Source organism: Pristiophorus japonicus, chromosome 2 (assembly GCF_044704955.1).
Source record: "Pristiophorus japonicus isolate sPriJap1 chromosome 2, sPriJap1.hap1, whole genome shotgun sequence".
Classification (NCBI taxonomy): Eukaryota; Metazoa; Chordata; class Chondrichthyes; family Pristiophoridae; genus Pristiophorus; species Pristiophorus japonicus.
In genome coordinates, this window is record NC_091978.1 from 93,829,894 (window position 1) to 93,842,377 (window position 12,484).

General features: G+C 46.7%; 1 long non-coding RNA gene across 1 annotated transcript in view; it reads left to right on the forward strand.

The window, feature by feature from the left end:
- The first annotated feature begins 7,231 nt into the window (after positions 1–7,231).
- Positions 7,232–12,484, forward strand: part of LOC139231183 (uncharacterized) — an 81,878-nt gene continuing 76,625 nt past the window's right edge. Inside the window, exons 1-2 of the long non-coding RNA XR_011587998.1 lie at positions 7,232–7,423; positions 8,847–9,053. This is a non-coding gene — a long non-coding RNA (uncharacterized lncRNA). The remainder of the gene's footprint in view (positions 7,424–8,846; positions 9,054–12,484) is intronic.

Sequence of the window (12,484 nt, forward strand, 5' to 3'; positions counted from 1 at the left end):
TAGCTGCAATGCTACCTTATCCTTTTTGCACAAAAGGGATGGGCGCTACACCATTTACAGTGCTATTGGAGAGATTCATTGTTATGAAACAGCATTGTGAGCTCTATTTATGCCTATTGTACAGAAAGTACACGCACATGATGTAAGTATACTTTCCTCTGGCTATACGCTAGGATGAACTGATGAGATTTCCAGGGAAGGCCGGCACTCCATCAGTCCCACCCACAACTGTGCAGTCCCCACTGGAAATTCACAAAGTGGCCTGAAACCCAGCAATAATGGGTTCCACTCCAAATTCCTCCCTGACTAAAATTGTACCTAAAACAGACTGGAATTTCTAGGCTCATAAATGCAAGTTTGCAAAATCTACTCTTATGTGTCATACAGCTCTTGACAAAATTGTGGCTTGGAGTGACAACTGTGGGTAAAGGTCACCTGTATGCTGGATCTGAGAATAAATAATCATATATCCAAGGCTCAGTGCCTACCATGATTGGATTTCAGAAAGACAGGTACTTCCTGCTGAAGCACCTGATGGAACCATGATGTGATAGTCTGATAGGGTATGATGTGGCCAATATTATGGTCCAGAGAATAGAGGCAATCCACTTAAATATTTTATGATAAATTGTGCTGCTCGCCATACCATCCAGGGGTACCCGCTGTTCACCTGCAAGGGATTAAAGGGCTTAAACCAGAATTGTCTAAACGCCAATCTTTGATTATTCACTTTGGGATTGAGGGAGTTAAATGAGGTCTGTTGACTCAAAGGTGATATGTCTGATAACAAAATCAGTCCTTTGTGACATAAATGATAATCCAATATCTCAGCCGGTCAGGTTCACAGTATTCCAGAGAGCTGTTGATAATGGCCCAGTCAGCTTGCTTTGTTCATAGAACCTGATGAAATAAACTATTCACTGCTTGGTTGCAGATAAGCTTGCAAGATGATGTCCAAATGGGTAGGGGTCCAATTTAGACAAACAGCTGCAAACCTCCCAGTGCTCTGTGCTAGCAGACTGCAGTCTTACCAAGTTAAACTTCAGTCGTACCCCTGCTCACACTTGGAACTCCTATGTTTTGGCTCTTGCCAATCTATGTTCTCTGGGCTTAGATAATGAGGTTGTCCTGACAGTGTGTGAGTGTGAACTCCATCTCAAGCAAGTGGGCAACTAGTGTGTAAGTACAGCAACTTCACACCCTCACATGGATTTTAATGCTGAATCGAGCAGTGAGGTACCGGTGTAACAAAGCTTGTGGAGGCCAGGGCAAATCAGACAGCAACCTCCGGATTTTCACTTTTAACTGCACATGTGTGGACTTCGGAAGTTGCTGGCCAATTTACTCCATAATACCCGGTGGTGGAGGGGGTGACTGTTTAAGGTGGTGGATGGGATGCCAATCAAGTGGGCTGCTTTGTCCTGGATGGTGTTGAGCTTCTCCAGGTAGAGAGGCGGAGAGGTTAAGGGAGTGAATTCCCGAGCTCAGGGCCCCTGCTAAAGCCACAGGATTGCACCTCGTAGAAGCACTCGCAAACAAAAAATTACACAAAAGTAAACATATGGGTGCATCAACAAATGTTGGGCTAAATTTCAGTTGTTTTGATTGGACATATAAATGTTTTTCTTTGCACGTCTTTCCAGTCTTGTCAACTTTTGCCTCAAACCTTGGAAGTGGCTTTATTACTTGGAGTGAATGGTGACATATTATTTAACCTTAAGCATTGAGCATTTGGGTGAGAGCAATGGCTTGGACATTGGATGCGTTATACTGTTGTTGGGGGGGTGAAGTTAGTATGTGGCAGGCATATTGCTGCATTGGAGTAAATTAAGTAAATCTGGCCATGATGAGACCATCCTGGACCTCCTGGGCAGCAATGTACGCCACTGCTAGTGGCATCTACATCTCAGCTTCCTCCTCCTCATCGTCCTCTGAAGAGTGTGTGTGCTGTGCACTATGCTCCAATCCCTGTTGCTGCGCTATGTTGTGCAGTATGTAGCAGACGGTGATGACTCTGGAGATCCTGGCTGGTGTGTACTGAAGAGCTCCTTCAGACCTGTCAAGGCATCTGAAGCGCATCTTCAGAGTGTATTGTTGTTCTATCACACATCTGGTGAACATGTGGCGCTCTTTATAATGCTCCTCGGCCTCAGTGCTTGGCGTTCTCAGGGGTGTCATGAGCCAGGTCCTCAGTGGATAGCTCTTGTCTCCAAGCAGCCAGCCGGTAAGTGTGTTTGGAGGTGCGAAGAGCTGAGGGAGGGTGGATTGGCACAGCACAAAAGAGTCATGACAGCTGCTAGGGAATTTGGTGCATACATGCATAATCATCGTTTTATGGTTGCAGATAAGCTGCACATTGAAGGAGTGGAATCCTTTGTAGTATATAAATAAATATATACATAAAAGTTGTTGTTGTGGTTGACAAACACTACTGGCTGATGGTAGGGTGCCTTCATGGCCACATCTGTGTCGTCGATGACCTGTGGGAAGTCAGCTAGAGCTGCAAAGCTGAGCACCAGTTCAGTAACACTGACTTCATCAGTACCAAAGTTGATAGAATTGGCTGACTTGCGAAACATGGCATCAGTGACCTGTGTAATGCATCTAGGAGTGGCCAACTGGGAGATCCCACAAATGTCTACTGCAGATTCCTGGAAGGGGCCTGAGGTGAAGAAGTTGAGGCCACTGGTGACTTTGACAGCCACTTGTAAGGAGTGTCCACCAGGACAGCTGGGCAGCAGGTCTTGTTCTATCAAGCTACACATGTCTTCAATGACCTGGCGTGATAGCCCAAGCCTCCTGAAGCACTGCTGCTCAGTCATGTTTAGGAAGCTCATCCTCTGCCTGTATGCCTTGTATTGGGGTATTGCCTCTGGAGAGCTGCAGCCCTGTTTTGCCCCCCTCCTGTGGAGCATCGGGTCAGTGAGGAGAAGGCTGCTGTTGTGGTTGCTGCTGCTGGTGTGGCTGGTGTTGTTGGTAATGGTGCTCATCTTTGTTCAATTCTAAGAACCAAGGTGAGGGCGTACAAGCAGCACCCATGCTGATGTAATAGATCAGAGGAGAGAGAGAGAGGCCAGACTCACCGGGAGCAGCGGCGAGCGCGGGCCTGGTTGGAGATTGAGTGGAGATCAGGGAAATAAAGAGCAGAGTAGAGCGAGAGAGGGGCTAGACTCATTCGGAGCAGCGGCGGGTGAGGACCTGGTCGGAGACTGAACAGAGACTAGGGGAATAAAGAGCGGAGGTTAGAAATGCCAGACGTACCAGGAGCAGCGGTGAGAGAAACAAAAACCAAGGAGTGATGTCACAGGATAGCTGGTAACTGATTGGTTGGTAAAGGTCACATCATTTTTTTTGCTCTTCAATTTGAGGTCCGGGGTTATATAGCTGGTTAGGGATTAAGCAGAAATTTGGGGACTGGTAACTGTTAATACTATATTAAATTAGTAACTGTTAATAGTATATTACATTATTAACTGTAATACTGCATTATATTAATAACTTAAATTCGATACATCTTCGTCTTAAGTTTCTGTAAAGTTAGTTAATAGTCAAATAAATAAAGGCATGGCAGGGTAGCTCAGTCCTGTGGAATGCACATCCTGTGCCATGTGGGAACTCCAGGATGTTTCCCGTGTTCTGGACAATCACGTGCGCAGGAGGTGTCGTCAGCTGGAGGAGCTCGAGCTCCGGGTTTCGGAGCTTGAGCAGCAACTGGCATCCACAAGTCTGAGAGCTACCTGGATGGCCCATTTCAAGATGTGGTCAACCCGCAGCTAAGGAGTGCATAGGCACAGAAGGAATAATTGACAGCCAGACAGAAGAGGAGGTCCATGCAGATAGTGCAGGAATCCCCCGAGTACATTTTGCTCTCCAACCAGTATTCTGTTCTGCATACTGGTGAGGGCAATGGTTCCTCTGGGGAGTACAGCCAGAGCCAAGTCCATGGCACCATAGGTGGCTCAGCTAAATAGGGGGAGAGGAAGAAGTTAGGGAAAACAATAGTAGGAGGGGATTCAATAGTTAGTACATGAAGCAAAGTATCTAGCTAATCCGGCAGGTTTACTTTGATGTGAAGGACCCTCACTGTAGGAGACAGTGGCTGAAGGTCAATATAAAAGCACCTCAAGTTGATGAGAGTAACTGCAGGGACACCAGGGACAAGTGCAGCGAAGGTTCACCAGACTGATTCCTGGGATGGCAGAACTGACATATGAGGAGAGACTGGATCGACTGGGCCTCTATTCACTGGAGTTTAGAAGAATGAGAGGAGATTTCATAGAAACATTTAAAATTGTGACGGGATTGGACAGGTTAGAGGCAGGAAGAATGTTCCCGATACTGAGGAAGTCCAGAACTAGGGGTCACAGTCTAAGGATAAGGGGTAAGCCATTTAGGACTGAGATGAGGAGAAACTTCTTCACTCAAAGAGTTGTTAACCTTTGGAATTCTCTACTGCAGAGTTGTTGAGGCCAGTTCCTTAAATACATTCAAGAGGAAGTTAGATATGGCTCTTATGGCTAAAGGGATCAAGGTGTATGGAGAGAAAGCAGAAAAGGGGTACTGAGGTGAATGATCAGCCATGATCTTATTGAATGGTGGTGCAGGCCCGAAGGGCCGAATGGCCTACTCCTGCACCTATTTTCTATGTTTCTATGTTTCTATGTTTCTATGTAAACAAGGCAGGCGCAAATAGCCACATGAGAATATGCTGTTATTGCAATAATGGAGACCGGGCTCAAAAAGGGGCAGGATTGGATTTTAAATATTCCCGGAAAGATAGGGAAGGAGAGATAGGAGGTGGTACAGCAGTACTGGTTAAGGAAAATGTTACAGTGCTGGAGAGAGAGGATGTCCTGGAGCGGTCAAAGACAGAATCTATGGCTTGAGTTAAGAAATAATTGAGGTTCCATTACACTACTAGGTGTATTCTATAGGCTACTACCTAGTGGGAAAAATATGGAGGAGCAAATTTGCAGAGAAATTACAGAGAGATGCAAGAACTTAAGAGTAGTGATAATGGGGGGACTTCAACTATCCTAATATAGACTGGGATTGTAATAGTGTAAAGGGCAGAGAGAGGGAAGAATTTCTGAAGTGTGTTCAGGAGAACTTTCTTGATCAGCATGTTTCAGGCGCAATGAGGAAGGAGGCATTGCTGGATCTGGTTCTGGGGAATGAGGTGGGTCAAGTGGAGCAACATTTAGCGAACAGTGATCATAGTATCATAAGGTTTAGATTAGGTATGGAAAAGGACAGGGAGAAATCTAGAGTAAAAATACTTAATTGGAGGAAGGCAAATTTCAGTGGAATGAGAACAGATCTGGCCAGGGTAAACTGTAGTGGAACAATGGACTGCCATTAAACAGGAAATAGTTTGGGTACAGTCAAGGTACATTCCCACTAGGAGGAAAGTCAGAGCTCCCTGGGTGACAAAAAATATAGAGTGTAAGTTAAAGCAAAAAAAGACCATGTATAGGCCGAGAATACATCTGAGAATTGGGCTAAGTATAGAAAATTCAGAGGATAAGTGAAAAAGAAAATAAGAGAGGCAAAGAGAGTTTATGAGAATAGAATGGCAGCTAACATAAAAGGTAGTCCAAAAGTCTAATAAATAGTAAACAGATTGTAAGAGGAGGGGTGGGGCCAATTAGGGACAAAAAGGAGACCTATGCATCGAGCAGAGGGTATGGCTGAGGTACTAAATGAGTACATTGCATCTGTCTTCACCAAGGAAGAAGATGCTGACATAGACATAGTGAAGGAGGAGGTAGAGGAGATACTGGATGGGATAAGAATTGATAAAGATGAGGTACTGGAAAGGCTGGCTATACTTAAGCAGATAAGTCACCAGGACTGGATGGGATGCATCCTAGGACGTTGAGGGAAGTGAAGGAAGAAATCGCAGAGCTACTGGCCATAATCTTCCAATCCTCCTTAGAAACGGGGGTGGTGCCAGAGGACTGGAGAATTGCAAATGTTACACCCTTGTTCAAAAAAGGGTGTAAAGATAAACCCAGCAATTATAGGCCAGTCAGTTTAACCTCGGTAGTGAGGAAGCTTTTAGAAACAATAATCAGTAACAAAATTAACAGCCACTTGGACAAGTGTGGATTAATTAAGGAAAGCCAATACAGATTTGTTAAAGGCAAATCATGTTTAACTAACTTGATCAAGTTTTTTGATGAGGTAACTGTGGTGTATGTAGCACACAAATCACTGACTCCACACGATCTGGTGTTGTAATAACTGCAGTGACCTTGGTCCTTTATTATTCAGCTCCAGAGTGCCTCTCAGGTGTGGTGGGCAGCCTTTTATACTGTCTCTTGCAGGTACTTTCAGGTCTCCCACCACAGCGCCCTCTGTGGTGCACCATTGTACTTATATTATACATTTAATGTACCTGGACAATACACAACATCTGACTCCCCCCCCTGCCCCCCACAGTTCCAAAGGCCATTGCCGGTAACCTCGGCCTTGTTCATCCTGGTGGGTTAGTGAGTGTGAGTCCATGACCATCCTATGCAGAGATTATTAGGTGCAAGCATGTGGTGTTTGCAGTCCTCGCATGGGTGATGAAGTGTCGGGTATAACCTCCAACAGAAAACAGGTATACATAGACGGTACATTAGTATGGTACATACAATATGTGGTACAGCTGGTATGTCAAAAGATTACAGGTGCACTGAACAGTTGTTTAATCCCAGCTCCGCTGGGTAAGGTATGGTGGCGGTATACTGCCCCCTTTTTACTGGACTGCGCTGAGACAGGGTATCGCAACTGGTGCGTTGCCTCTGTGCTCAGTAGTCACCTTAGCTGTTCATCTGCAGCTGCTGAACCCTTGCATTATTAGTCACGGGTCCGTTAACCCTTTTACTTGTTTTACTGTACCCCGTGATGTGACTCTTTTCATAAATCATTCGTGTCCATCATACTTAAACACAGTACCCATTTAGCATTGTAAATCCTTCATATCCCTCGTTTCACCTTTTTAAATACAGTAACCAACCAGCATCAACACAAAAAAATTTAACTCTTATCCACACACGTCACCATACCAGTCTCATTACTCCTCTAGACTTGCTCTTGCCTTGCAAAAGTCTCTTTGTGGGGACCACCAGTGGTGTGGGGCCCTTTTAAGGCTCCCGGGGGCATTGCCCTTTTAAGCCGCCATCTTGTGGTTCCCACGAGGCTTTCCTTGGGCTCCGCCATTTTAGTTGCTCTGCTGGCCTTTGTCTGCCAAGCACTGCTGCCACGAGGCCACCGCCAGCTTGAGCTCGCTGACAAAGAAGAAAGAAAGTATAAAATCACGCTTGAAGGAGCGGGGCGGGGGCACGGAAATTCTGGCCTCGGCTCCAGCATTGCAGGTGGCACTGATAATCCGCACGTTGGTGATGATCCGAGCCCTCTCATTACAACAACCATGGTAGGAGGGAATGCGGTGGAATGATTGCATCCTTCGGGTAGTTGTTGTAGATGTAGGGGAAGTAACACATAGCAAAGCAGTGGAAGCTTTTAAGGAGGTTGGATTGATTGTGCGATTATACGTGCGGAGAGAGAAGCCCATCTGGAAAGATCTTAGAATTGAAACTTGTCGCGTTCTCCTGGATCATACCTGCCGCCGCTGTAGCCTCCTCTCCTGCAGTTCCGGCTGTCGCTGTAGCCTCCTCTCCTGCCGTTCCGGCCGCCGCTGTAGTCTCTACCGCTGCCCGACTTTTTCTCTGCTTGGGCCCCCCCCCCAGTTTGCCGGCCATCGATGGACCTCCCGCTTATCACCTGCAGCGCCCCGCTGGCTCGCATCCCAGCAATCAGCCTGCACCTACAAGACTGCTCTTTGGGAACCCGGGGAGCAGCAGTCTGTGGAGGAATGAAGTCTTCCCAACCCCCACGGACTTTCCCCATCCATCTCCTGCCGAGTAGTATCGGCCCATCGCCTGTAATAACCCACAAGGGTAAACCGTGCGTCTCGCCCCCATAAGATACCTGCACGACCGCTCTGCCGAGAACAGGTATCAGTTCCTTGGTGTAAGTTCGCAGCTTTGCCGTGACCGGGACCAGCTTGGGTCATAAGAACATAAGAACATAAGAACATAAGAAATAGGAGCAGGAGTAGGCCATTTGGCCCCTCGAGCCTGCTCCGCCATTCAATAAGAACATGGCTGATCTGATCTTGGCCTCAACTCCACTTCCCTGCCCACTCCCCAAAACCCTTTATTCCCTTATCGTTCAAAAATCTGTCTATCTCCACCTTAAATATGTTCAATTACCCAACCTCCACAGTCCATTTGCCTTCCTAATTACTTGCTGTACCTGCATGCTAACTTTTTGTGTTTCATGTACAAGGACTCCCAGATCCCTCTGTACCGCAGCATTTTGTAATCTCTCCCCATTTAACCTTTAAACTAAATAGCACAGTTTTTAGCTGTAGTAATCCCTAGTTCACAATTATTCCTCTTCTACCTTCCCTGTTATAATGTTCTTTACCCCGAGAGTGGTTAGAATGTGCAACTCACTACCATGTGGAGTAGATGCATTTAAGGGGAAGCTCGATAAACACATGAAGGAGAAAGAAATAGGATATGCTGATAGGATTAGATGAAGGAGAGTGGGAGGCGGCTTGTGTACAGCATAAATGCTGGCATAGACCATGTGGGCTGAATGACCTGTTTCTATGCTGTACATTTTATGTAATTCTATGTACATAAATGCAAGTTGTTGTATTATTAGAGGACTTGTTGATTGCAAAAGTCTATCACAGAAATAAGTATTTTCTACTACTGAGGCTCTTTAAAATATTTTTCACCTGGCCTTCACATTTTCTTATTCTAAAATTATTCAAATTTGTGCAGCTGGATTACCCCACAGTTTTTCAAAAGTTCTCTGACTCATCAACGACGGACCCGATCCCGTATCCACTGCCATACTCACTGGGACTCCGTTGATTTTGACTTCCATAATCACTGGGGGCGAATCGTCGGTGCACGTATACAGATCTCATCTTCTTCTACCTGCTCCTCGCTGAACAGTAGATCATCCACCATCTCCTCAGCCATGCAGTGAGTCAGATTTCTTTTACACATACGCTGAAGGTGGCCTTTAATGTGGCAGGTATTGCAGTGTACTCCGCAAACCTGCACCAGTGAGCCCCATGGCTTCCTCCACAGCGCCAGCATGGTGCTGCTTGATTGGCCCCCCTCAGCGGACTCTGAGTCCCAGGACCCCGAAGTCCATGCTCTCTGCCCCAGGCAGAGCCACGTTCTGCAGTTTTGTCCGTGGTGGGCACTATCCTGTGGACAGTGCCTGCCGGGTTCGAGACTGTGTGGATCATTTGCTTGGTGCTGCAAGTCGAGGTCATATATGCCCGGCTGATGGTGATGGCTTTTGTCAGGGTGACTGTGGGTTCAGTGGCTAGCAGCTTGTGAAGGAGGCCCTCATGGCCAATCCCCATAACAAAAACGTTCCGCAACGCCTCGTCAAGGTGTGCGCCAAAATCACACGGCGCCGCGAGTCTCCTGAGGTCCGCAGCATATTTGGTGACATCCTGGCCCTCAGGTCTGCAGTGATGGTAGAATTTGTGTCTGGCCGTGGGGATGCTCTCCTTTGGTTTCAACTGGTCACGAATGAGTGCGACCAGCTCCTCGTATGACTTGTCCCTGCCGCTCGTGGGTGCCAGCAAATCCCTGACGAGACAGTAAACCTCATCACCACAACTGGAAAGCAATATCGCCTTACGCTTATCTCTCATTGCGTCCGTGCTCCCCGTCAGGTCGTTAGCTGTGAAGTAGTACTCGAGCCTTTCCGTAAAGGCCTCCCAATCATTGCCCACGGTAAAGTCCTTTAGCGAGCCCAGAGTAGACATGTTTGCGTGAAGTTCGTCCGTGTCCTCGTTGCCAATGTGATGTATGTAGCACTCAAATCACTGACTCCACACGGTCTGGTGTTGTAGTAACTGCAGTGACCTTGGTCCTTTATTGTTCAGCACCAGAGTGCCTCTCAGGTGTGGTGGGCAGCCTTTTATACTGCCTCTTGCAGGTACTTTCAGGTCTCCCACCACAGCGCCCTCTGTGGTGCACCATTGTGCTTATATTATATATTTAATGTACCTGGACAATACACAACAGTAACAAAGAGGGTTGATGAGGGCAATACGGTTAATGTGGTGTACATGGATTTATAAAAGGCGTTCAACAAAGTGCCACATAATAGGCTTGCCAGCAAAGTTGAAGCCCATGGAATAAAAGGGAAAGTGGCAGCATGGGTACAAAATTAGCTAAGTGACAGGAAACAGAGAGTCGTGGTGTACGGTTGTTTGTCGGACTGGAGGAAGGTATATAGTGGTGTTTCGAAGGGGTCAGTTTTAAGTGTGTCATCAGTGTGCGCACTGTCAATGTCCCCCCCACCCCCCACCCCCCGATCACGAAATTCCGTCGAGAGAAACTTCCGTCCGCTGCTCAGTGCCATCGGCAGCTTTTTCTGTCACTGCCCTATGCTTGGAGTGTGCTCAAATGGCGGTGCCACGGCTGCGATCTTATTTTTTTTGTCGGCCGACTGCCAGGTCTGGTCGACAATTATGCCCCCGGGTTTGGCCGGGCCACCAACAGGCAGCCTGGCACCCCCTCTTGGGGCCAGGCTGCTAGCCTGGTCCAAACCCTCCCTGTTGATCCAATGGACCGAACTTCAAGAATCGCACAGTCTCTCCCCTTCATGGTGACGTGCCAGTGCGATGATGTCATCTGCGCTACGCTGATGAGTGACAGCGATGGACACTCCGCCCGCCCCCACTGCTGCTCACCGCCGCACATCCATTCCCATTATGACCGACTTCCAGTATTCTGGAAAAAAAAGGCCAAAGAGCGGAATTTCGCTCAAGAGGCCACCGCATCCACCATGCCGGCAAAAACAACTGAAACAGAGTAAGTGCGCCACATTTTTGGCGGGGGTCAATTTGAGCTGCATAGCGTACAAAAGCGTGGAAATTATGATGAACGTGTATAAAACATTGGTTTGGCCTCAATTGGAGTATTGTGTTGAATTCTGGGCATCGCACTTTAGAAAGGGTGCAGAAAAGATTGACGAGAATGATTCCAGTGATGAGGGACTTCAATTACATGGATAGACTTGAGAAGCTGAGGTTGTTCTCTTTAGAGCAGAGAATGTTGAGAGGAGATTTGTTAGAGATGTTCAAGATCATGAGGGGTCTGGACAGAGCAGATAGGGAGAAACTGTTCACATTAGCCGAAGGATCGAGAACCAGAGGACACACATTTAAGGTGAATGGCAAAAGAACCAAAGGCGACATAAAAAAAACATTTTGTACACAGCAAATGGTTAAGATCTGGAATGCAGTGCCTGAAAGGATGGTGGAGGCAGAATCAATCATGGCTTTCAAAAGGGAGTTGGATAAATACCTGAAGTAAATACATTTGCAGGGCTACAGGGAAAGGTCAGGCGAGTGGGACTAGCTGAGGTACTCTTGCAGAGAGCTGGCACGGGCTCAACGGGCCGAATGGCCTTCTTCCATGGTGTAACCATTCTATGATTCTATGATTTTAGTGATCAGAGGGCCAATCCCTCAATGTTCTAATACTGACTAGCAATGTGGTGAGAGTGGCTTTTGAGGTTGCAGTAATGACCTGCAAACTCCAGAAACCTAAATCTGTGCACAGAATGGAGTGAGCATCAGCCTTTCCCTTAGGCAACTAATGAGGTGTAAGGTGTGTGTGTATTTATCTGGTATTCCCAGCTGTCAATTATTGCTTCCACACAATGGCCGCTGAGCTACCGACTCTCCTTCACAGACGACGATCCCGAGCTGCGTGCTTCCGTGCTCATGTGTTAAATTTGGAAGCTGCAGTTAAAAGGCCTGTTAAAGATCTGATAAGAAAAATGTAATGACTTTAATTAGGTTGCCTGCCTTTCCTGATTGAGACCATAGTGCGCTGGCAAACACGCCTGAGTTAAAGGCGCAAAGAGAGGGGATGATGGTGGGTTATCAACACGCTGCCTATTTTCGCTATTTTTACAACTGACCGGTCTCCAAACCCGTACACATGGCAACGGGAAAATTCCAGTCAATGGCTTTGGTCTTCACAATATTTAGTCACACTCCTGACTTATGCCTTGTATCCACGCCATTACTAAGACCACTTATTTCCACTGAATACTCCTTGTATTCCTGATTCACCAGTGTTGTTTACATACTAGAGTTACCCTGAACTCTATCTATATTTCAATTTCCACAACTCAATATTAGTTTCATACATAATCTGCTATCAGCTATAACATGGCTTACATTCTGAAGTGGCTTTGACTGAATATTCTATCATGTAACATAGCTATCCTGCCAGCAATCTCAACTTTGGAGACTACTAGAACCCTTTTGAACATAAACCATTAATTTCATTCTATGTCTCCTCTCAACTCTGAGCTGTATAATGGGTTCTCCTCTTCAGTATAGTTCAAAAAGAAAATAGCAGGCAACTTCTCA